Consider the following 24034-nt stretch of genomic DNA (forward strand, 5'->3'; position numbering starts at 1 on the left):
CGCAAGAGTCAGACATGACTTAGCAACTAAACAACAACAGCAAGAAAAGACATCAGTAATACAAACATGAGACAAAATTTGGAGTAAATGTTTTCTAAGATCATTCCATCTCAATACATCAATGTGAATACATCTCAATACATCTGGTGTTCTTTCCTGTACATCATGCTTGTCAGCTCCACTCAGCAGGAGACTGATGGGGTGCAGACCGTGGAAATACCTGCTTATTTTCTTCTCTTTCTGTATTTTGCCATGTAGGCCTCTGCTCTGAAATAAGAAGGTATTGGGTCTGCTGCTGTAAACAAAGCCATTCAGCCTTTGAGCTTCTTAAGGTGAGGTTTGAATTCATGTTTGCAAGTTTATTTGCAAAGTGCCCTGAACAAGCAGGAAGAAGAGGGACTTTGAAGTCACAGCAACCAGGCTTCAAATCCAGGCTCCTTTCCTTTCTTGCTGTGTAACTTTGGGCTCCTTACTTAACCTTTCTCAGCCTTAGTTTCCTTATCTACTAAGAGGCAATAATTATTACTTCTACACTGTGGCATGATCAGAGCCATTTTCTGAACTGGAACCATAGGCCTGGCACTGTGATAAGTGCTTTACATACATTGTTTCATTTAACTCTGGGAAACAGGTCACAGCTAGTTTACCTGTGAGGAACTGAGGGTGGGATCACATGCTGTTATGTCCTTCCCCTTTTCCCAGAGCTGGTCCCTCATAACAGTGTCTAGGACCAACTCGAAGGAGCCACTGGATAGGGATAAAAGAGGTCTTTTGATTTATGTTGCTGGGGTGAAATTTTCTTTATTCTGTTGTCTCTCTCAGCTGGATAAATTAGGGAACAAGTTCCCAGGGAGTTGATAGATACAGCTGCCCAGGCTCTGGTGAGGATGTATTGAGACTGGGTGAGGCCTTCTCTAACAGGCTAGCAGCTCCTTTGAGATTCTCTTATGTGGGCTTTTTTCCCCTGATGCCATTAACAGTTCATTATTGGTTTCAAAAATATAACTTCCCAGCCTGCGTTACTTTCCTCCTTCCAACTCCAATCCACTCCTATTGTTTTTTTGTTTTTTAATTTATTTGACCGCAGTGGGTCTTAGTTGCAGCACGCAAACTCTTAGCTGCAGCATGTGAGATCTAGTTCCCTGACTGGGGTTGAACCCAGGCCCCCTGCGTTGGGAATGCAGAGTCTTAGCCACGGAACCACCAGAGAAGTCCCTGCCCCAACTTTTTAAATGTATGTATCAACTGCATGATATGTGTCTTGACCCCTGGATGTGAGATGACCTATCTCTGGGAAGGAAAAATCTGATTTGGAGGACCCTCTTTCCTGCATCCTCTGGACTTGGTAAGCCTCTCTGGCCACCATCATTGCCTCTTCTTAGACAATGATCTGAACCACCAATCTCCCCAGTGGATCCCCTTGGCGGGCAGAATAAAGGCAAACTCCCTAGCTTAGGAGTCCTAGCAAAGGCCCCTCAAAATTTGGCCCTGACATCTTTATGACCTTCTTTCAAAGTACTCTCCAACATGATGCTGGAAGAGTTCATCTGACTTAACAACATCTCCCACAGAACAGACTTAGCAATTCTCACACACTGGCACTCTTGACTCTCCTTAATGGCTGATTTGAAATATACACACCCAGCAACATGCACATACACATACATACACACCCACTACCCCATACACACAGATTTGAGGATATACACAGAAGTAAGTTTTTAAAATGTCATGTAAGCAAAATTCAATTCATGTTCTTCCTTATCTGTCTCATGTTCAAGAAATACTCCAGAAAAGCCAACAAGAATATCAGGGACAGCCAAGAATGGAAACACCAGGAATCCTTCTATATAGCAAGACAAAGTGAAGATTTTTTTTAATTAAATTATGTTGACTTGCTTATCAAATAGGCAATATATTCTTATAGATCAAAATCATAGTGGTTCCCGCCCTTCCCTGGCATCCTGCCACCAACATCGCCTTCCTGGACCACCAGTTATCAGTTTCTCATTTTTTCTTTCAGCACCTCCTTTATGCACACACAAGAATATACATATTTTTAAAATAATGTTAGCATCCTATACAAATTGTTCTGAACCTTCTTTTGCTATTGAAAAGAACATTGTGAACATCTTTCTATATAAAGAGCTTTCTCATTAAAAATGGCCTCTGCTAACTCAAATACCATCTGCAGGTAGAGCTCAATGCCTCAGAATGAACGGACCCAAATTTATGTAACCAAATCGTTGTTGACAATCATTCAAGTTCTCCAATCTTTTGATTTTACCAAAAAAAAAAAAAAAAAAAGTGCTTAAAAGAAAATCTTGTGTGTGTGTATACATATATATATGACATTTTCTAAAGCAAGAAGCTTAATCTCTGTTACCCATTTTCACGTACAATTGGGAGAAAGGGGTCAGCCCTTTGAGCACCTAACAAGAATTCACTACAAGAAATCAAACAGTTCTAAAAGCATACTCAAACCTCAATAAAGCTGAAAAATAAATAAAATAAAAAGGTATAGTCTACACAAATAACCTAGAAAGAAAAGGGAAGCCTCTACTCTGGTAATCTATTTCATTTCCAGGGGAAAGGGAGGATCAGAAGTAAAAGTACTCATTTACCTTTTGACATGTCAAGTGAGTTAATTTCCATTTCCCTTCTCTTCCTCCTGTTTCCCCTCCCTGCTGCTTAGCTCCACGTTCTACCCAGTAGCTACTGGGCTTCCTGGAATTTTTATTAACAATTGAAGATGCTCCAGGAATCATTTGTGTGACCTCAGCCAATGGCCTCTGGGTACAGTGCTCACTGCCTCTGGCTCATAAAAAAGACAGCAAAGGCTGATATTACAAATAATGCAGGTCTGAAACTTTCCCTGAAGAATGACAATGATTATTTGTAAGGCAAGGAAGGGATGGGAGGTCCACAAGACCCACTCTCAGTTCCTGCTTCTATTTTCAGGGGTGAGATGTATGACTTGATGAATTTTTTCAGTACCTGTATTAATATCATGCCACAGTCCCGACTCCTTTGCAAGACTGACTTGAGGGTGCATCCATTGCAGAAACAAATTTATTTCTTAAATGCAGGCAAAGAGGCACAGAGACACTCTTATCTATTGCTTTTCCTGTTCCTATTTCTGCCATGAAAATTAGCTAATATATAGGTCAAATCTACTTGTAACAATTTGATTTTACCTTACATTCATCCAGGCTTGAAAAATGACCAGAGCTCAGGCAGATTGATGCTTCCTGGCCACTCGTTTCTAACCTGTATTAACATACCAGCACCACCAGCACTAACTTTGAGTAAATTATTCTTTGTTTTTATCCCCAACACTTTTTAAACTTCATTAAAACAGAAACCCCTAAACATTTTTCTTGATTGTCTCTGTGAAACACCCAGACTGCTGACAACTAGGCTGTATCTTCATATTTTCAATTTTTTAATTTTTTGGCCACACCACACATCACGTGGGATCCTAGTTCCCCAACCAGGGAGCCAACCTGTGCCCCCTTCTTTGGAAGCACGAGTCTTAATCACTGGACCATCAGGGAAGTCCCCATATTTCAATATCTTAGCTGCTCTTTTTTATTATCTATTACGACAGCATTCCCACTGAGGGGAATGTTGGGCTATTGAGGGAATAAGAGAGATTTTCATTGGTCAAAAACCAAAATTCAATTGAGTAAACGTGAAGATCTAATTGGCTTTCTTCAATAATTCTTGAATCACGCAGCAACCCAATCAGTAAATAGAGAAGCTCTGAGGCAGAATGAGGGTGGGGCAAGAAGGTATTAGCAAAAGAAAGAATTCTTTTAGGACAGGCTGATGTCTTTGTGCGAAAGGGAATAGTAGGGGTCTTTGTCACACAGGATTCCTCAATAGGGCTGATGAGGAAATTTCAGATTGACTGTTTAAACGGTCACTTTTCTAGTAGGTGTTGAAACTGCAACTAAATCTTGCTATGTGGGGGACAAATGACTTCATTTGGGGCCTCTTTTTTTAAACACATTTTTTTAAGGTAATAGTCTCTCTCCCTTATTAAAAATATGTATTTGTTTATTTATTTGGTTTCACAAGGTTTTATTTGCAGCACATGGGCTCTTCGATCTTTGCAGCATGCAGGATATTTGCAGCACATGGGCTCTTAGATCTTTGCAGCATGCAGGATCTTTAGTTGAGACACGTGGAATCTAGTTCCCTGAGGAGGGATTGAACCTGGACCCCTAGCACTGGGGGGGCAGAGTCTTAGCCACTGGGCCACCAGGGAAGACCCTTGACACATCTTTCTGCTTAAGCCCACCACACCGCTATCTCATTTCCAATTATAACTCTTCTGCAATGTCACAAGTTCTGGTGGGCATTATATTTGAAAAAAAAATAAAAGTATCAAAATGTTTATATCTGTTCTAAAAAGTAGGTTTTATTATTCAGGTATGGTAAGGACAACAGAGATTATCATTGAAAAGATAATTTCTTATTCACAATATTGACTGAAAAAAAATGAACAGGGTGAGAGTTGTGAGTTAAGTTTTTACTGGGGGCAATAGCCCAGGAGAGAGTTCTCAGGAACTGCTCCAAAGTGGTTGGGGGAAGGTGAGTACTCTATCTGACTTTAGTGTAGGGAGATAAGTACAGACAAGCACACATATAAACAGAAGGTTGCTGCTAGTCATGAGGAGGGGATGTCTCTGTTAATTATTTTAGTGCTTTTCTAAATATGAGAAGATTCAAAAAATTGGACTCATAAAATCTGAAAATATTTAACTATCCAAAACCTGTTCTGCCAGTTTATCCCAGAGCACAGAGTGCCTCATTCCGGATCTCCACCCTGAACTTCTTTCAGGTCAGTGACCGAAGTAGCCCAACCTAATCCTTATAGCGGCAGACATTGTTGTTGTTGTTAAGTCACTAAGTCGTGTCCAACTCTTTGTGACCCCATGGACGGTAGCCCACCATGCTCCTCTGTCCGTGGAATTCTCGAGGCAAGAATACTGGAGCGGGTTGCCATTTCCTCCACCAGGGGATTTTCCCGACCCAGGGATCAAACCCACGTGTCCTGCATTTTATACATTGGCAGGCAGCTTCTTTACCACTGAGCTACCAGGGAAGCCTGCAGAGGCAGATGGCAAGTGACAATTTTTAGCTGGCAACAGTTACCAAAGGGAGGGGTCATGCCAAGCCATGGGTCTGTCCAGAAGTAGAGGAAGCAAGGGGGAAAGGTGGGCGAAAGGCTCTATTTTGGTTTCTGTGAGGAGCTGGGAAGACAGGGCAAATAGGTTTAGGATTGGCTAGTTTGAATGATTTCAGCAGGCTGTTGGGTACTTAAGGTTTATTCCTAGTTGTCTGGTATCTGGCCCTGGAGTGATCAAGATAGAGTAATAGTGGCCCACAGTTGGTGGAGGTACACTCAGGATTGGTTCACTTGCATATAAAAGGTATGCTTGCAGCTGAGATGTTCAATGTCTCCAGGAACTGGTTGCCCTGGGAGGGACAGTCTCTCCAGGGTTAGTAAGGCCCCAGATGTCAAAGCACCAAAAATATAGAAAATGAAACGGCATGATTAATAGAGTAGCAGTAAGAAACTGAAAGCACACTCAACTTAGGGCAATTCTGTATGGGCTTAGTAAGAAAAGGCTATTTTTGAAGGTTATGGAGAGGGTACAGAAAACTCACAAGGGACAGGAAGTGGTGAAACAAGGAATGTCCCTTGCCATCTAGTTCTGCAAGGATTACTGTCACTGATCAACAGTACACCCTAAAAGGAATTCAGGACTAAGAACAAGATGAGGCATTCTATGCTTCAGGGAAACAGGCCCTGAGATAGTAATATGAAGCCGGATTCATGCATCTTCCCACACTTAGAAAAGCTTAAAAATAATTAGCTGAGATACCTGCTCCCTGTGACCAGCAGCAAATGTCTACTGAGATGTGTGCTGGGCCGCATCTACTCCTTAGTTAAAATCACATATATACTCACCTCTCCCCTTACATCCTCAGAGCAGTTCCTAAGAGCTCTCTGAAAGGCTGTCTCCCAGGTTGTAGTTATTACTGAGTCCCCAGATAAAACTGAAACTTACAGTTTTCTCATTGCGCCTTTTATGAGGAGAGGGAGTGGCCACCAAAACTCAGACAGGAGTTCTGAGGAAAGGACTGTCCTTGAGGAGTCCACAGCAATCCTGAAGGCAGAGAGCTGAACCTCCTCACTCTTCTCCCCTCCTCCACACCCTGAGTGGGCCTCCCCAGGGTCCAAATGCCTCCAGTCAGTCTCTGTAGCTAGAAACGGGGCAGAGAGTGGGTCCAAAGGGGCAAAAGGAGATAGCAAGACTCTGCTTTACATAAAACTTGGAAAACAGAGAAAATAAAAATAATTATTCCTCACCAAGCACCTAACACACCAACTTTATCACAATAGTCTATTTCCTTCCTGTTCTATTTGTATATAGTTTAATACAGAACTGTATTTAAAATTAAATCATTGGACTTCCCTAGACTTCCCTGGTGGCTCAGATGGTAAAGTGTCTGTCTACAATGCAGGAGACCCAGGTTCGATCCCTGGGTTGGGAAGATCCCCTGGAGAAGGAAATGGCAATCCACTCCAGGACTATTGCCTGGAAAATCCCATGGACAGAGAAGCCTGGTAGGCTACAGTCCATGGGGTCGCAAAGAGTCAGACACGACTGAGCGACTTCACTAAGACTAAGACTAAGAATGGTCCAGTGGCAAGAATCTACTTGCTAGTGGAGGACACAGGTTCAATGTGCCACAACTACTAAAGCCTGAACGCCCTGTTCTCCACAACATGAGGAGCCACCGCAGTGAGAAGTCCGCACACTGCAGCTAGAGGGTAGCCTCTACTCTCGGCAACTAGAGAAAGCTCGTGTGCAGCAACAAAGACCCAGCGCAGTCAAAAATAATAACTAAATTAAAATAAATTTTTAAATTAAATCATGGACTATTTCAAACATATAGAGATACACAGGAAATAATACAGTATTCAGTTAAGTTCAGTCGCTCAGTCGTGTCTGACTCTTTGAGACCCCATGGACTGCAACATGCCAGGCTTCCCTGTCTACCACAACTCCAGGAGCTTGCTCAAACTCATGTCCATTGAGTTGGTGATGCCATCCAAACATCTCATCCTCTGTCATCCCCTTCTCCTCCTGCCTTCAATCTTTCCCAGCATCAGGGTCTTTTCCAATGAGCCAGTTCTTTGCATCAGGTGGCCAAAATATTGGAGCTTCAGCTTCAGCATCAGTCCTTCCAGTGAATATTCAGGACTGATTTCCTTTAGGATTGACTAGTTGAACTTCTTGCCATCCAAGGGACTCTCAAGAGTCTTCTCCAACACCACAGTTCAAAAGCATCAATTCTTCAGCAATCCATCTTCTTTATAACCCAACTCTCACATCCATACATGATTACTGGAAAAAAACATAGCTTTGACTAGACAGATCTTTGTTGGCAATGTAATATCTCTGCTTTTTAATATGCTGTCTAGTTTGATCATAGCTTTTCTTCTAAGGAGCAAGTGTCTTTTAATTTCATGGCTGCAGTCACCATCTTTAGTGATTTTGGAGCCCAAGAAAATAAAGTCTCTCACTGTTGCCATTGTTTCCCCATCTATTTGCCATGAAGTGATGGGATCGGATGCCATGATCTTTGTTTTATTGAATGTTGAATTTTAAGCCACCTTTTTTCACTCTCCTCTTTCACCTTCATCAAGAGGCTCTTTAGTTCTTCTCCATTTTCTGCCATAAGGGTGGTGTCATCTGCGTATCTGAGGTTATTGATATTTCTCCTGGAAATCTTGATTTCATCTTGTGCTTCATTCAGCCCAGCATTTCACGTGATGTACTCTGCATATAACTTAAATAAGCAGGGTGACAATATACAGCCTTGAGGTATTCCTCTCCCAATTTGGAATAAATCCATTGTTCCATGTCAGGTTCTAACTGTTGCTTCCTGACCTGCATACAGATTTCTCAGAAGTCAGGTCAGGTGGTCTCTTTTAAGAATTCTCCACAGCTCGTTGTGATCTACACAGTCAAAGGCTTTGGCGTAGTCAGTAAAGTAGAAGTAGATGTTTTTCTGAAACTCTTGCTTTTTTGATGATCCAATGGATGCTGGCAATTTGATCTCTGGTTCCTTTGCCTTTTCTAAATCCAGCTTGAACATCTGGAAGTTCTTGGTTCACATACTATTGAAGCCTGGCTTGAAGAATTTTGAACATTACTTTGCTAGCATGTGAGATGAGTACAATTGTGCAGTAATTTAAACATTCTTTGGTATTGCCTTTCTTTGGGATTGGAATGAAAACTGACCTTTTCCAGTCCTGTGGCCACTGCTGAGTTCCCAAATTTGCTGACACTTGAGTGCAACACTTTCACAGTATCATCTTTTAGGATTTGAAATAGTTCAACTGGGATTCCATCACCTCCACTAGCTTTGTTCATAGAGATGCTTCCTAAGGCCCACTTGACTTTGCATTCTAGGATGTCTGGCTCTAGGTAAGTGATCATACCATCATGGTTATCTGGGTCATGAAAATCATTTTTGTATAGTTCGTCTGTGTATATTTGCCACCTCTTCTTAATATCTTCTGTTAGGTCTATACCATTTCTGTCCTTTATTGTGCCCATCTTTTCATGAAGTGTTCCCTTGGTATCTCTAATTTTCTTGAAGAGATCTCTAGTCTTTCCCATTCCATTGCTTTCCTCTATTTAAATTGATCGCTTAGGAAGGCTTTCTTATCTCTCCTTGCTATTCTTTGGAACTCTGCATTTGGATAAGTATATCTTTCCTTTGCTCCTTTGGCTTTAGCTCCTCTTCTTTTCTCCGCTATTTGTAAGATCTCCTCAGACAACCATTTTGCCTTTTTGCATTTCTTTTCTTGGGGATGGTCTTGATCACTGCCTCCTGTACATTGTCACAAACCTCCCTCCGTAGTTCTTCAGGCACTCTATCAGATCTAATCCTTTGAATCTATTTGTCACTTCCACTGTATAATCGTAAGGGATTTGATTTAGGTCATACCTAAATGGTCTAGTGGTTTTCCCTACTTTCTTCAATTTAAGTCTGAATTTGGCAAAAAGGAGTTTATGATTTGAGCCACAGTCAGCTCCTAGTCTTGTTTCTGCTGACCATATGGTCAGCATCTCCATCTTTGACAGCAAAGAATATACTCAATCTGATTTCAGTACTGACCATATCGTGATGTCCACATATAGAGTTGTCTTTTGTGTTGTTGGAAGATGGTATTTGCTATGACCAGTGCGTTCTTTTGACAAAACTGTTAGCCTTTGCCCTCCTTCATTTTGTACTCCAAGGTCAAACTTGCCTGTTCCTCCAGGTATCTCTTGACTTCCTACTTTTGCATTCCAGTCCCCTATGATTAAAAGGACATCTTTCTTGGTTGTTAGTTCTAGAAGGTCTTATAGGTCTTCATAGAACCATTCAACTTCAGCTTCTTCAGCATTACAGTTGGGGCATAGACTTGGATGACTGTGATACTGAATGGTTTGCCTTGGAAACGAACAGAGATCATTCTGTTGTTTTTGAGATTGCATCCAAGTACTGCAATTCAGACTCTTTTGTTGACTATGAGGGCTACTCCATTTTTTCTAAGGGATTCTTGCCTACAGTAGTAGATATAAAGGTCATCTGAATTAAATTCGCCCATTCCAGTCCATTTTAGTTCACTGATTCCTAAAATGTCGATGTTCACTCTTGCCGTCTCCTGTTTGACCACTCTTAATTTACCTTGATTCATGGATCTAACATTCCAAGTTCCTATGCAATATTGCTCTCTACAGCATCGGACTTTACTTCCATCACCAGTCACATCCACAACTGAGTGTTGTTTTTACTTTGGCTCCATCTCTTCATTCTTTCCGGAGTTATTTCTCCACTCTTCTCTAGTAACATATTGGGCACCTGCCAACCTGGGGAGTTCATCTTTCAGTGTAATACCTTTTTGCCTTTTTATAGTGTTTACGGGATTCTCAAGGCAAGAATATTGAAGTGGTTTGCCACTCCCTTCTCCAGTGGACCATATTTTGTCAGAACTCTCCACCATGACCCAGCCGTCATGGGTGGCCCGACACGGATGGCTCATAGTTAGACAAGGCTGTGGTCCATGTGATCGGTTTGATTAGTTTTCTGGGATTGCGGTTTTCATTGTGTCTGCCCTCTGATGGATAAGGATAAAAGGCTTATGGAAGCTTCCTAATGGGAAAGACTACAGCAATTTAATATAGTATTAAGAAACAAAATTCGACCAAGTAAATTTTAAAGACCTAATTGCCTTTATTGAACAATTCATGAATTGGGCAGCAATCCATCTAGCAAAGAGAAAGGAGCTCTGAGAAGCTATATAAGATGGAAAGTTTTTATAGGCAAAAGGGGGAAGAGATAAGGAAAGACTGGGTTACCTTATCTTCCTTTGGAGGATGGAAAAGCCTCCTGTGGCAGATAGCCTCACGGTGCTGACCAGAAAATTCCAAACTGAGCAGTTAAAACTCCATTCCTGGAAGAGACTGAAACTGCAACTAGACTAGGTTCTAAGTTTCAGTTTGGTGATGTGGGCTTAGCACTCATGACTTCATTAGAGGCCTGTTGCTTCTTTTGTAACAATAGTATATTTTATATTTTTCATTACAATTATTTCATAAGGTTTTTGCTCTCCTTTGTCTTCATAATCATGATTTTTAATGCCTCTGTAATAAACTAAACAGTGAAAAGTGAAAGTGAAGTCACTCAGTCGTGTCTGACTCTTTGCGACCCCATGGACTGTAGCCTACCAGGCTCCTCTGTCCATGGGATTTTCCAGGCAATAGTACTGGAGTGGATTGCCATTTCCTTCTCCAGGGGATTTTCCCAACCCAGGGATTGAACCCGGGTCTCCCTCATTGTAGACAGACGCTTTACCATCTGAGCCACCAGGGAAGTCCTAAACAGTACTAAACAGTACTAAAGTAACAGGAAGTACTAAACAGTAGCTGCATCAAATTTAATGAAGCAATGATACACTGTGGCTGCTTCCTTTTTTAATTTTTGCTAAACAGCAATGTTAAATAATGTAATGTACATCCCTGAGATAGAAGTTTTTTCCATATTTTATTTCTTTAGGATCTACAGCTCCAGGAATGAGAATACTGAAGCTAAGGATATGAACATTTTTGTGGCTCCAAATACATATTCCTAAATTACATTGCTAAAGAGTTGTGCCAATGCCTAGAGCTACCAGTAATGCATAAGAAAGCTGTGATCATAAAATACTTATCTACATTAAATGTTATCACTTGCAACTTTTTTTTTTTGCTAATTTAACAGGTGGCATGCTCCTCATTTTTATTAATTTGCTTTTTTTTAATTACTATTACTGTTTCTATATTTTACTGTATCTTTGTTTACTAGTTGTACTTGCTGCTCAGTTTCTGACTTTATACTGAATCAGTGGCCAGTCCCTAAAACTGCTGCTGAAATTGACTCTTGGAGGAATCTCACCGAAAACAATTGAGCATCATGGTGATAAGACAGTAATTTCAAAGGAAAGAGGCTAATGAATTTCAAGTCAAGGGTTTATGGTCTTAACATCTACTTTTCTGGGAAGTTTATTATTTAACTCTATTGGATTACAAGATATATCCACCTCTCCCCTAGTACCCTTCTTGCCCCTTGTTTCACCACTTAAACGAATTTTTGCAAAACTAAATTCAGTCTGAATGACTGCAGTAGCCAATCATGTTACTTTCTGTTCTTTATTGGCAATATGATAATCCAGCATCCATCCCAGGAGATACTGGCCTTGACAGACTGATTCTGAGATATATATGGGTCTATTATGGCATAGACCATATTATTATCATCATCATCAATCATCTTCTTCTCTCTTTCCTTATTTCACAGGTTATTTGAAGAAGAATCTTCATTGACCCACCAGAATCCAGGGCAGTGAAGGGGTTCTTATTATATCAGAGATTCTCAAAAATTAGAAGAATCACCTATGACAGATTACTAAAATCACGACCCTTGCACTTCATTGTTGGAAATTCAGATTCAATAGATTTGAGGTGACCCCAGGAATCTACACTTTTTTTAATGATTGAGAAGGAGAGGAGTCTAATGACCAAAAAACACTGGCATAAATCCTTGAGATAGGAAGTAAATTTATATTGAAAATATTCAATATAGATGCAGAAAAGAGGCTAGCAGTGGGGAGATTGGGGAGTATAGTCCATTAAGAGCTCCCTCTGGGCCCGTTCTCCAAAAGTGTCAATGTGGAGGAAACTGCAAATAAGGCCAGAATTGGGTGGAGAAGGTGGTCAAAGTACACCCAGAGCAACTTTCAAAATTGCAGGATTGTTTAAGATTTCTTCTAGGTTATATTCATGAAATGTCAGTGGTGGACAAAGATACCAGCTAACCACACTGTAGAGGTGCAGAAGCAAAGAAACAGCCAAATCTGGTGTCTTTTCCAACAGCACAGCAACTAGCAAATACATTTGGGGCGGGGCGGGGGGAGCGGGGACCTGTCTCCTACTCCTGGCCCAAGGCTGCCATCTTGTGGCCATCTAAGGAATGGCGATGCAAGCTCATAGATTTTAAGAACTTTTGTTTTAGGGGAGGATGTGAATACATTGGTCCCCTGGAAGAAGCCTTTACATTTTCTTCTCACATCTTCTATAAAATTTTAGCTTGGATAAAATCTACTTTGAATAATTCTGAAAGTAGAAAAAAACCTACTCAGATAAGCATAGAGATTTAGAATAGAAAAGATTTTAGAAATCACCTTATGAAGAAATAGCCTTGCTTTTTGTAAAACTAGTTCACCAAAATGCCAACACCTTGATGTGTCTATCACTCTGCAAAAATTGCTGAAGACCACATTATACATTTTTCACACAGTAACTGCATCGTGAAATTCCTCTTTATCCTGAAATGAAATCACTCCTAAGGAAAGATTTCATTTGATACTCATTGCAGAAACCAACCTCCTGTGTTTGAAGTGCTCTCCCTGGCTCGTTTTTCTTTAGGGCTTCAACTATACATGCATATCTACAGTTCTGATGTCTTCCCTTGAGCAAAGGAAAAATCCTTGTTTCCAAACCCTTATTAAATACCTCCAGTACTGTGTCACTTTCTTGTTTCCTCTCTGAAACTACTTGTAAGGCTTTACTCTCATCATTGAAAAGCACAAAACATCAAGCACACATATATACAAAAATCTACCCTGAGCAAGCACTTCAGTTTTCCTCAGCACAGCTTTGGGCACTGTACCAAATGCACAAATAGTGTCAGAGCTCAGTGAGGAAGCCACCGCGGGGAGGGGGACTCTCAGAGACTGATTGCCAAATAGAAAATGGAAGAGCAGTGTCTGGCAGCACTCACAGTAAAGAGTTAAACAGTTACATACACACAGATTTTTTTTCTTCTAGCTCTCTGAAAGAAAATTTTTACCATAGATTTGTACAGGATTATCATAAATACAGTGTTATTGTAACAGACTACTTTTTGTTGATCTGCTGTGTGTGACGTCAGGGGCTCAACAAGATCTGGTGGTGAACAAGACAGTCCCTGCTTCAAGGAGCTCACAGTCTTATGGCAGCCATACGCAATAACCAAGAACAAGCAAGTGACTGATACGCGCTACAGCAGGTGCAGATTGGTTCAGATGCTGTTCAGTGCAGGGCAAGCAAAGGAAGCTTCCTGGTATAACCCAACTCCCTCACTTTACTGAGGAGAAAAATATTCAGTTGACCAAAAAGTTCATTCATATTTTTCCATCACATTTTATGAAAACCCAAACAAATTCTTTGGCCAACTCACTAAATCATCTGTATATAATGGTTTGCCCAATGTTTCTGAGTTAGTAAATGGCAGCTCCAAGACCAAAAGCCACGTCCGTGATTCCCAAGAAGGAACTAACAATGGCCCAGAAGCTTGGCTTGTTCAGGAAATTCAACGATGTCTCATAAGGCTGTGTTGATTGGTAAGGCAGCGTATGCATTTGTCTAGATTTCTAATCCCACCTTCCTTCCCTCCACCTCAACCTCTCCCTCTTGTTTAGAATGACAGTTCTCTGTCATTCTCCTTATTCAGAAGATCGTTCCCAAGATGAACATATACTGAAGATGTTTAGATTATGTTGTGGTAGAAAAAAGAAGCAAAGACAAAAAAGAAGAGTTTAAGTTAAAGATTTACTCTTTTGACTTTTTAGTATGGAATGCATTCGCTTCCTAGAGATGCCAAAACAAAGAACCAGAGAGTAGATAACTTGAGCCAACAAAAACATTTATTGTCCCGTGGTCCTGGAGGCCAGAAATCAAGGTGTTATTAGGATCATGCTCCCTCTGATGAGTCATCAGATGAGAATCCTTCCTTGCCTCTGTCTAGTCTGGGGATAGCCGTCAATCCTTGGTGTTTCTTGGTTTGCAGTTGTACCACTCTGGTCTCTGCCTCTGCCAGTCACATGGCATTTCCCCTAAGTGTCTCCATCCAAATTCCCCTTTTCCTTTTTTTTCCAAGCTTTACTGAATATAACTGAGGTATAACACTGTGAAAGTTTAAGGTGTACAAAGAGTTGACTGGATACATTTATACACTGCAAAATGATTACCATCATTTTGCATTAGCTTATGGCAGAAAGTAAAGAGGAACTCAAAAGCCTCTTGATGAAAGTGAAAGTGGGGAGGAGTGAAAAAGTTGGCTTTAAAGCTCAACATTCAGAAAACGAAGATCATGGCATCTGGTCCCATCACTTCATGGGAAATAGATGGGGAAACAGTGGAAACAGTGTCAGACTTTATTTTTGGGGGCTCCAAAATCACTGCAGACGGTGACTGCAGCCATGAAATTAAAAAACGCTTACTGCTTGGAAGGAAAGTTATGACCAACCTAGATAGCATATTCAAAAGCAGAGACATTACTTTGCCAACAAAGGTTTGTCTAGTCAAGGCTATGGTTTTTCCTGTGGTCATGTATGGATGTGAGAGTTGGACTGTGAAGAAGGCTGAGCGCTGAAGAATTGATGCTTTTGAACTGTGGTGTTGGAGAAGACTCTTGAGAGTCCCTTGGACTGCAAGGAGATCCAACCAGTCCATTCTGAAGGAGATCAGCCCTGGGATTTCTTTGGAAGGAATGATGCTCAAGCTGAAACTCCAGTTATCTCATTCGAAGAGTTGACTCATTGGAAAAGACTCTGATGCTGGGAGGGATTGGGGGCAGGAGGAGAAGGGGACAGAGGATGAGATGTCTGGATGGCATCACTGACTCTATGGACGTGAGTCTGGGTGAACTCCGGGAGTTGGTGATGGACAGGGAGGCCTGGCATGCTGCAATTCATGGGGTCGCAAAGAGTCGGACACGACTGAGCGAATGAACTGAACTGAACTGATACCTCCACCAACTCACACAACTGCCAGTTCTACTCTCCAATTCTACATTAGAGAGTAGATCCAATGTAAGATCTACTCTCATATACTTTCAAGTATATAATACAGTATTATTAACTATAATCACCATACTATACTTGGATCCTCAGAACTGAATTCATCTTTTGTAATATTAATTTTTATTTATTTATTTGGCTGCACCAGGTCTTAGTCGAGGTACACACAGGACCTTCGATCTTTGTTGTGGCATGTGGGACCTTTTAGCTGCAGCATATGGGATCTAGTTCTCTGACTAGGGATTGAACCCAGGCCTTCAGCATACAGAGTGCAGAGTCTTAGCCAGAGGACCACCACGGAAGCCACTAAACCACCAGGGAAGCAAAACATTTTTTAAATTTTGACTTAAAGTTAATTAAAATGAAATAATATTTCATTGAAACACAGTTCATCAGTCACACTAGCTATATTTCAAGTGCATAAGAGCCATGCGTGGCTAGTAATCAAAATTTATGAATCACATAAAATCCAGATGTCTAGATTTTTAAACAAAAATGAAACAATTATCCTAGCCTAGGCTTAGCCTCTTCCACGGCAACGTTGGCTGAATCTGAATATGCTTTCCTCAAGTTACCACAGTCCCCAGCACTCCCGATTGGAGTCCTGCCACGGACCTGGAGTATCACTGGCCACTTACCATTGCACTTGTGCTGTTGATTCTCTTATAATCGGCCTGCTTCATTCATTTATGTCACTTGCTTGACTTTTAGAGTCTGTCACCCTTGTCCCAGGTAATCTGCTTCATCTAGATGCTCTGTGGCTACAAAAAATAATAATAATTACGTAACAATAATTATTCTAGAGCATCACTGTCCAATAGAACATTCTGAGATGATGGAAATGTTCTATAATCTGCAGTGTCCAATACTGTAATACTGTAACCACTGGCCACATGTAGCTCTTGTACACTTGAAATATGGCTAGTATGACTGAAGAATTGCATTTCTAATGTTATTTCATTTTAATTAATTTCATTTTAATGGCCAGTGACTACTGTATTAGAGATGCGGTTCTAGGGCAGAGCTTCTTGAGATTTAACTTGCATAGAAATACCCTGGGGAGGGAGGGGGCATCTGGGAGCAAGAAACCTCTGGCGGTCCAGTGGTTAGGACTCTGAGCTCCCACTGCTGAGGGCATAGGTTCAATTTCTGGTCAGGGAACGAAGATCCCACAAGTTGCTTGGTGTGGCCAAAAAAACAAACAAACAAACCTGGAGATCTTATTAAAACACAGATGATAATTTAGCAGCTCCAGAGTGAAGCCCAAGATTCTGACTATCTATCTAATAAGTTCATAAATGATGCTAATGATTCTGGGGTTTGGTCCACACTTTGGGAAGGAAGATTTTAGAATGGTGCTCCTCAAACTTTGGCATGCACCTGGAGATTCCAGAAAGATTCCAAAACATATTCCTAGGCCCTGCCGCTCATAGTTTCTGACTGAGTAGGTTTGGGGTGAGGTCCAATAGTTTGCATTGGTAACAAGCAACTGGGTGATGCTGGACTACCAAAGGAACGGGATGGTGCTGGCAAAATATCTTTTTAGTCACTTTCTGATTTTCTTCCCCAGTCATTACTATTAATAGTTAATATCTGTGTTTGATATTTATTATCCCATTTTACTGATGAGGAAACTGAAGCACAGGGAGGGTAATGAACTTACCTAAGCTTACTGTGAAGGTAACTGCTCTCTCCAGAATGACCTTCTTAACCACACCTTTCTCACCATGGATGATGCCACCATGGATGTTGCCCCGTGTACTGTCCCTGCCTTGATGTAAAGACTTCATAATTCCTTGAATTTAAACTAGAAGATAAGCATCAAAAGCAGAACAGTCTACTTTGGATTCCCAATTTTCCTGCTTTCCTACCCATCTCATTTTAAGAAAGGAAATGGGTTCAGAGAAATAAAGGACTTGCCTGAGGCCACACAACTAATCACTTCCCTTTAAGTATGATCTGATAAATAACCTTCATGCAGGCTTTTTTTCTTTCCTTTCCTTCTGTTTTTTCTGCAAAAAGCTTTACAGTTTCCATATGGTCCAAGGCTTGGGAGAGAGCTCCAGAGTGCTTAAAAAGCTACTTAGTGGCTGCAGAGAGGGGCTTCAGGCAGAAGCGCTGTCACCAGAGGGGCTCCTCAAAGGCTGCTGGGCTTCGGAGGCTACTAGTCATGATGGAGGTGAGCCTTTGGAAGAGATACTCGCCCTGCCCCGCCTGGGAACCAGCCAGCCTGTGAAGGTTGGTCAGGTAGCTGCCCATTTTCTTGATGAGTTTCACCTTCTTGTCTAGGAAGCCGGTCGCCAGGAAGTCACAGAGGTGGGAGTCTGCGCGGACAATCAGAATGGCGGCTTCCACACAGTCCTGGGTTTTACCCAACTCCAGCAAGTGGCTACTGCCGCTGGTTTTGCATTTTCAAGAGAGGTTCACGCTCGTGCTTCTCCTCAGCCAATTTCCATAAAACAGTGTTCCAAGTTCTCCAGAGCCATATCCTTCATGGTGGAAATACAAGCCCAGAGAGAGATAGGTGTAGGAGGCCCGCAGATCCCTGTTGACCAGGCGGCTGAAGACAACTCCGTCTCAGTGGGATAATTCTGAGGTATCTGGGAGCTCATGGTTGATCGGTAATAAAGAGTTAAGCTAAAAAAAAAAAAAAAAAAAATGGTGTTAGCATGTCCTGGCGGCTGAGGATAGCCAAATAACTGATTCCAAAGCTTGCGACTGGAAAATAGGTTGGAGGGGGTCAAGGCTTGAAGGGGTGTCCCCTGATCTGTTCTGTCCAAACACTGTTGAAGCAAGAGCCATAGACCTCTGAACCCACGGCTCCCCCTGCCGGTCCCTCACCCACTCCTCTCCAGCTGGCAGAGGAAAGGCATTTGGGGTGAGGCCAAGGTGAAAGAGGAGAAGGACGGTCTTGGGAGAGCCAGTTCTGTGCTCCCAGTCAGGCGAGGGCAAGTCTCAGCAGCTGAGGAATTGTTTAAAAGGAGCCTAGAGAGAACAAGCCTCCGGAACAGGCCCCCAGGAGGCCCGTCTTCCCGCCAGCAGGTACTCAACGCGCGGCAGCGGCAGCAGGGGGCGCTCCAAGCAGCCTCCTCGGCTGGAGGTGAAAACCAGAGAGAACCCTGGCGAAGGCAACTGCCTTCGATGGTGACTGCCTCTCACAGACCTGTTGGGAGCCCAAATGAAGTGCTTCTGGGGCCAGGGGAACCCAAAAAATGACCAGTGACACGGAAAGGAGAACTCTAATCTCCTGTATGCAGGTAGAGCCATCAAGATGTTAATCATTTCATCTGTAACCTATTTAAGCTATGTGGTCCTCAACACGTGGCACTTTAGTATTACCTGGAGCTGTGAAAACCCAGCGCCCTTGGGATAGACATAGAGGCCAGTTAAGTCAGAGCCTCTGAGTTTGAGACCCAGACATCGAGGGGTGCATATTCCCAAGGCAGATTGCAAGACTGACAAAAATGATTTCATACACACACAAAAAAAATAATTAAATTTAAAAATCTGTTTTCCATTTTATTGTAGTTTTTAGGATATAAAAAAGTTACAAATTCCTCCAGAAAATGGAATTCGTTGTGAGATTTAAACACGACACATGAGAAAATGCCTTGGAAACTGGTAAAGATAAGAGTTATTATTATTGTTGTTATTAGAACCTCCCCTGATAGTCTAGTGGCTGAAAAGTATTTAAATACTTTAATATACTCTGAAAACAAGTCACCATTGTCTTCAGAGATGGGATGTTATCAAGAATGGCATTGAACTCAAATGAATGTAAAAAAAAATAATTGAGGTGTTCGAGGCTGTACATACAGATAGATATATTAATACATACTTAATTGTAATCTCTCCTTTTCTATCTCTGCCCTTTTACTTAAATGAACAGTCAGAAAGGAAGAGTTATTAGAAAAAATGACGGAGAAGGAACATTCTCCTCTGCCTTTCCTGTCCTCACTAATCTTTGACTTCCTCTTCTGGACTACACACTTCATATGTTTCCACACTCTCCTGGCTCCCACCAGAGCCCTGGACAGGCCAACTCTGAACCTGGTCCTGAGCCAAGAGTCTATGTTCTATAAAGGGGAGATGCTTAATTCCAGCCTCAGGGAGAAAAAACTGGATCAGAGAATTCAAGTCATTTACCCTAAATCTCACGATAGGTTAGAACCAGAGAAAGATCTAATTCTCCTTCAACCTAACCTAGATTCCGCTGTGAAAACATTTACTCTTGGCTGCTAATTAATACAAAAGTCATCAAAACAGAAACACTGGAATACATGAGAGCCAAGGTGGGAGGAGAAAGTGTGAGGATGACCTGCCTGATGCAAAATGTTCTCCACCACGAGGGTAAGACGACAGAGGGAGCTGAGAATAATACTAAACACACAGCCACACTGATTCGTATCACAAAACCTCAAATTGAAGGGAATTGAAGCCTTTCTTGTGAGACATTTCATCATTTTCTCAGTAATTGCATCAGTTTTATAATTTCTTCCATCACTGAGTCCCCAGTAGCCCTGGCATCTCCTCGTCTGTGATATGGAGGTGGTAGGTAATGGTGTTTGCCTTCAGGAAATTAAAGACCCCTCTCAATAACTGCATTAGTCATCCACACTTGCTGCTATGATTGATCTTGTAACCACAATCAGATCTGGGCACGGAAAGGATATGAAAATTCATAAGCGGGAAAGCAACCTTATCTTCCCCTGATCTGGCTCTCTCTTTACGAGAAATATCTGCAAAGGTTTTTTTTTTGGGGTTTCTAATTTGCTCATCAAAGGGCATGTTTTTGACAGGCTGGTATATGTCCATGGGCGACTAGGAACTATTGGGGATCATAGGAAATTGTGAATTCTGCCCAAGTTTTCAAGATTTGCTCTGTTGAGTTGCCCTTTACTTAAAAGAGCAAAAATGTTTTAGAATTGTATTTCAACATTTCAGGACACCCAGAAGCCATAACACTGAAAAGAATATCCTGAGCTCATCCTGTCTCTGTGGAAGATACTAGAAGAAAAGTACACTCTGATTTTATTTTTGCTTTATATCTTGGGCAGTCCCTGGTATGGCAGGGGGTCACAGACAGCTGGTAAATTGTTCTATAAGCTTCAAACTGAGGTACTCAACAAAGTCTATCCTAGAGTGGAAAAGACTAAACACAAGAATCCCAATGAACATGAACTATTTTCTGGGTTTTACAATTCAGTGGCCCTAAGATCTGCAACTTACCAAATTGCATCTGTTGTTTGCTGAACTATATGATAATCTAATTATGTGTGTGTGAAAATCACTAAGTCATGTCTTTATAACCCCATAGACTGTAGCCTACCAGGCTTCTCTGTCCATGGAATTCTCCAGGCCAGAATACTGGAGTGGGTAGCTGTTCCTTCCGTTCTCCAGGGGACCTTCCCAGACCAGGGTCTCCCACATTGCTGGTGGATTTTTTACCATCTGAGCCACCAGAGAAACCCAATCTAATTCTAAATGTACATATACACTCTTTGATCCATTCCAATAAGAAGTATTTATCTTACAGTATATTTCACATACAAGAAACTGTATGTAAAGCTATTCACTACATTGCTCTTTGTGTTTCAAGGGAAAACTGAAATAACCTGGAAAGGCTCAAGTAGAGCAAATTAAATAAATTATGGTTCACACAATGAAAACCATGTAGCAGATTAAGAAAAAAAAAAGGGTAGAATTTACATACTAAACATGGAAAAATCTCCAAGACATAGAAACTGAATAAATGAAAAGTATGACACAGGATGGAGAAGGTAATGGCACCCCACTCCAGTACTCTTGCCTGGAAAATCCCATGGACAGAGGAGCCTGGTGGGCTGCAGTCAATGGGGTCACTAGGAGTCGGACACGACTGAGCGACTTCACTTTTTTTCACTTTTCACTTTCATGCATTGGAGAAGGAAATGGCAACCCACTCCAGTGTTCTTGCCTGGAGAATCCCAGGGATGGGGAAGCCTAGTGGGCTGCCGTCTATGGGGTCGCACAGAGTGGGACACAACTGAAGCGACTTAGCAGCAGCAGCAGCAGCATGCCACAGGATAGTGTTCCCATTTGAGTAGAGAAAAGAACAGAAACACATGTATGTGTGTAATGCACAGGACATCTGGAAGGATATACAAGAAACAGTGCTTCTGAGATGGAGAAGTGGAGGAAAGGTAACGAGGAGAGAAAGAGGCCACAATTCTGTTAACTGATTATCAAAAGGTTTAATATGTAAGAATAGTAATAGTACACTTGGTGCTTACTATGTGCCAGGCATGTACTAATCACATGACATACCTAAACTAATACAGCATGCCCCTTTTAAACTACGAGATAGTCCAGTATCTGTCTTACTTCACTAAATTATCAACTGTGCTCAGTGTGCTAAGTTGTTTCAGTCATGTCTGACTCTGCAAACTCATGGACGGTAGCCTTCCAGGTTCCTCTGTCCATGGGATTCTCTAGGCAAGAATACTGGAGTCGGTTGCCATTTTCTTTTCCAGGGGATTTTCCCGACCCAAGGATCAAACCCATGTCTCTTACATCTCCTGTTGGCAGGCGGGTTCTTTATCACTAGCACCACCTAAAGTATTTTTATATCCTACACAAAGTGAAAGTTGCTCAATTGTATCTGACTCTTTGTGACTCCCCTCCAGGCCAGAATACTGGAATGAGTAGCCTATCCCTTCTCCAGCAGATCTTCCCAACCCAGGAATCAAACCAAGGTCTCCTGCATTGCGGGTGGATTCTTTACCAACCGAGCTATCAGGGAAGCCCCAATTGCTAGTACATAACATAATAATTTTCTCAAGAAATATGTGCCTCATTCATTCACTCATTCAATATCAAATATAAGAGAAACTAATTATCTTTACCATTTAGAGATGACTTAAGAGCTTAATCACTTTTATGTAAAATTATCTTTTCATAATCATTTTGCTATGCCATGAATTCAAGCCATAATCCAGTAATAAGTGGCTTTGAAAATGTGCTGTTACACATACATACAATTGTGATTGTGCTGGACACACTGGGGAATTCAAACAAATTACTGAGGAAAGTTGTCCAGTTTTCTTCTTACTTTTTATTCAAAGAGAAACACTCTTTCTTTTGATTGTATTATCAAAGTATAGTCACCTCCCTTTTTAAGTCTTGAGTTCAGGAGAATTCTTAACTGTTTTAATGTGAAAGATCTCCTACTAAGTTAGATGGAATCAAGTAAATAAAGTGCTTAGCACAAGGCTGACCTATCCAAAATCCCTATTCAAGTGGCACTCTTTCTTTAGAGGCTATTTCTTATTTAGAGGCTTCAAACATCATGGGAGAGGAAAGTAAACAAGAGCTAATGCTCAGTCTTATCAACAGTTGGGAAATATGTCTGTGACAAAAGCAGAGCAGACCGGGTGAGTAAGAATGTTTTTCCCTTCCACAAGTCATTAAAAGCTATCAGTGCTGTAAATCAGACGGTCTAGGCGAGAAAAAGAGGAAAAAATTAAAACCCTGATTCTTTAGATTCAAAAATTCAGTTATTCAATCTGGTATTTATTCGAGTGCCTATTTGGGCCAGGCAGGCATTATGACAGGCAACTATAGTCCAAAAACTCATTTTATTAATTTAACATGCATCCTCTTTTGAATTTACTGTTTTTGAAATAAACTTTGTAGATATGTTAACAATGTCAAAATACATTTTACTGAAGTGGTAAATGTTGATAGAAATAATTATTTAAATGGATGGCCCTGATTTTTGGATTTGACAAAACAACAGAACTTCAAATAATATTAAGGGAACCAATACAGGTTTGTATTTGTTTAAAAAAAAAAGTTTTCATCTATGTTAGGTACTGAATTATGTTCCCTTAAAATTCATTTATTGAAGTCCCAACTCCCAGTAGCTCAGAGTGTAACCTTATTTGGAGATGAGCTCTTTAAAGGGATGAAGTTAAAGGATGCTTTTAGGCCTCCTTTCGAATATGGGGTGCTAATCGAATATGACTAATGCTCATAAGAAGAAAGGCCTTTGTGAGGATAAAGCAGCCATCTGCTAGGCAAGGGAGAAGCCTCAAAAGAAACCAAATATGCATACACCTTGACCTTGGACTTCTAACCTCCAGAACCCTGAGAATTATTGTTTAAGCCACCCAGTCTGTCATATTTTGTTATGGCATCCCAACAAACCAATACAATCTACTATGACATTATTTCATAAAAGGAAAGCACATTTTAAGTCACAAAGGTAGGAAGGACATAATTTCTAAATTATTTTGCTTTAAAAAAAATCTTCCTAAATTTTTTTTTTTCACTTTGCTATAGAACAGTGAAAATTCTGTTTTGAACAAAGAACTCCTGCTCTAAAATCATTTTTCTTCTTAATTTTTCATTCACTTTTTTCCACAATAAAAAGTAACCATCAACTACACTCATGATAAACCTAGTAATTCCAACCTAAAAAGGACATATTACCTCATAGGTCCATTTTCATAGTTAGAATATAGTTTATAAATGTATCACCTGCTATATAATAAAAGAAATCTTGTAAAAACGTTTTCTCAAATGAATAATGTTTTAAAT

General features: G+C 41.0%; 1 protein-coding gene and 1 non-coding gene across 2 annotated transcripts in view; one reads left to right on the forward strand and one right to left on the reverse strand.

Moving 5' to 3' along the window:
- Positions 1–18300, reverse strand: part of CTNNA3 (catenin alpha 3) — a 1976430-nt gene extending 1958130 nt beyond the window's left edge. The window contains exons 1-2 of the mRNA XM_070781776.1: positions 17118–18300; positions 16093–16215 (exon numbers count right to left, since the gene is read on the reverse strand). The gene's annotated coding sequence lies outside the window, so the exon portion shown is untranslated. The remainder of the gene's footprint in view (positions 1–16092; positions 16216–17117) is intronic.
- TRNAC-ACA (transfer RNA cysteine (anticodon ACA)) lies at positions 6499–6570 on the forward strand. Its single transcript has one exon. It is a non-coding gene; the product is annotated as a tRNA-Cys (tRNA).
- Positions 18301–24034: the final 5734 nt, after the last annotated feature.

This window comes from Bos indicus, chromosome 28 (assembly GCF_029378745.1).
Source record: "Bos indicus isolate NIAB-ARS_2022 breed Sahiwal x Tharparkar chromosome 28, NIAB-ARS_B.indTharparkar_mat_pri_1.0, whole genome shotgun sequence".
Lineage (NCBI taxonomy): Eukaryota > Metazoa > Chordata > Mammalia > Artiodactyla > Bovidae > Bos > Bos indicus.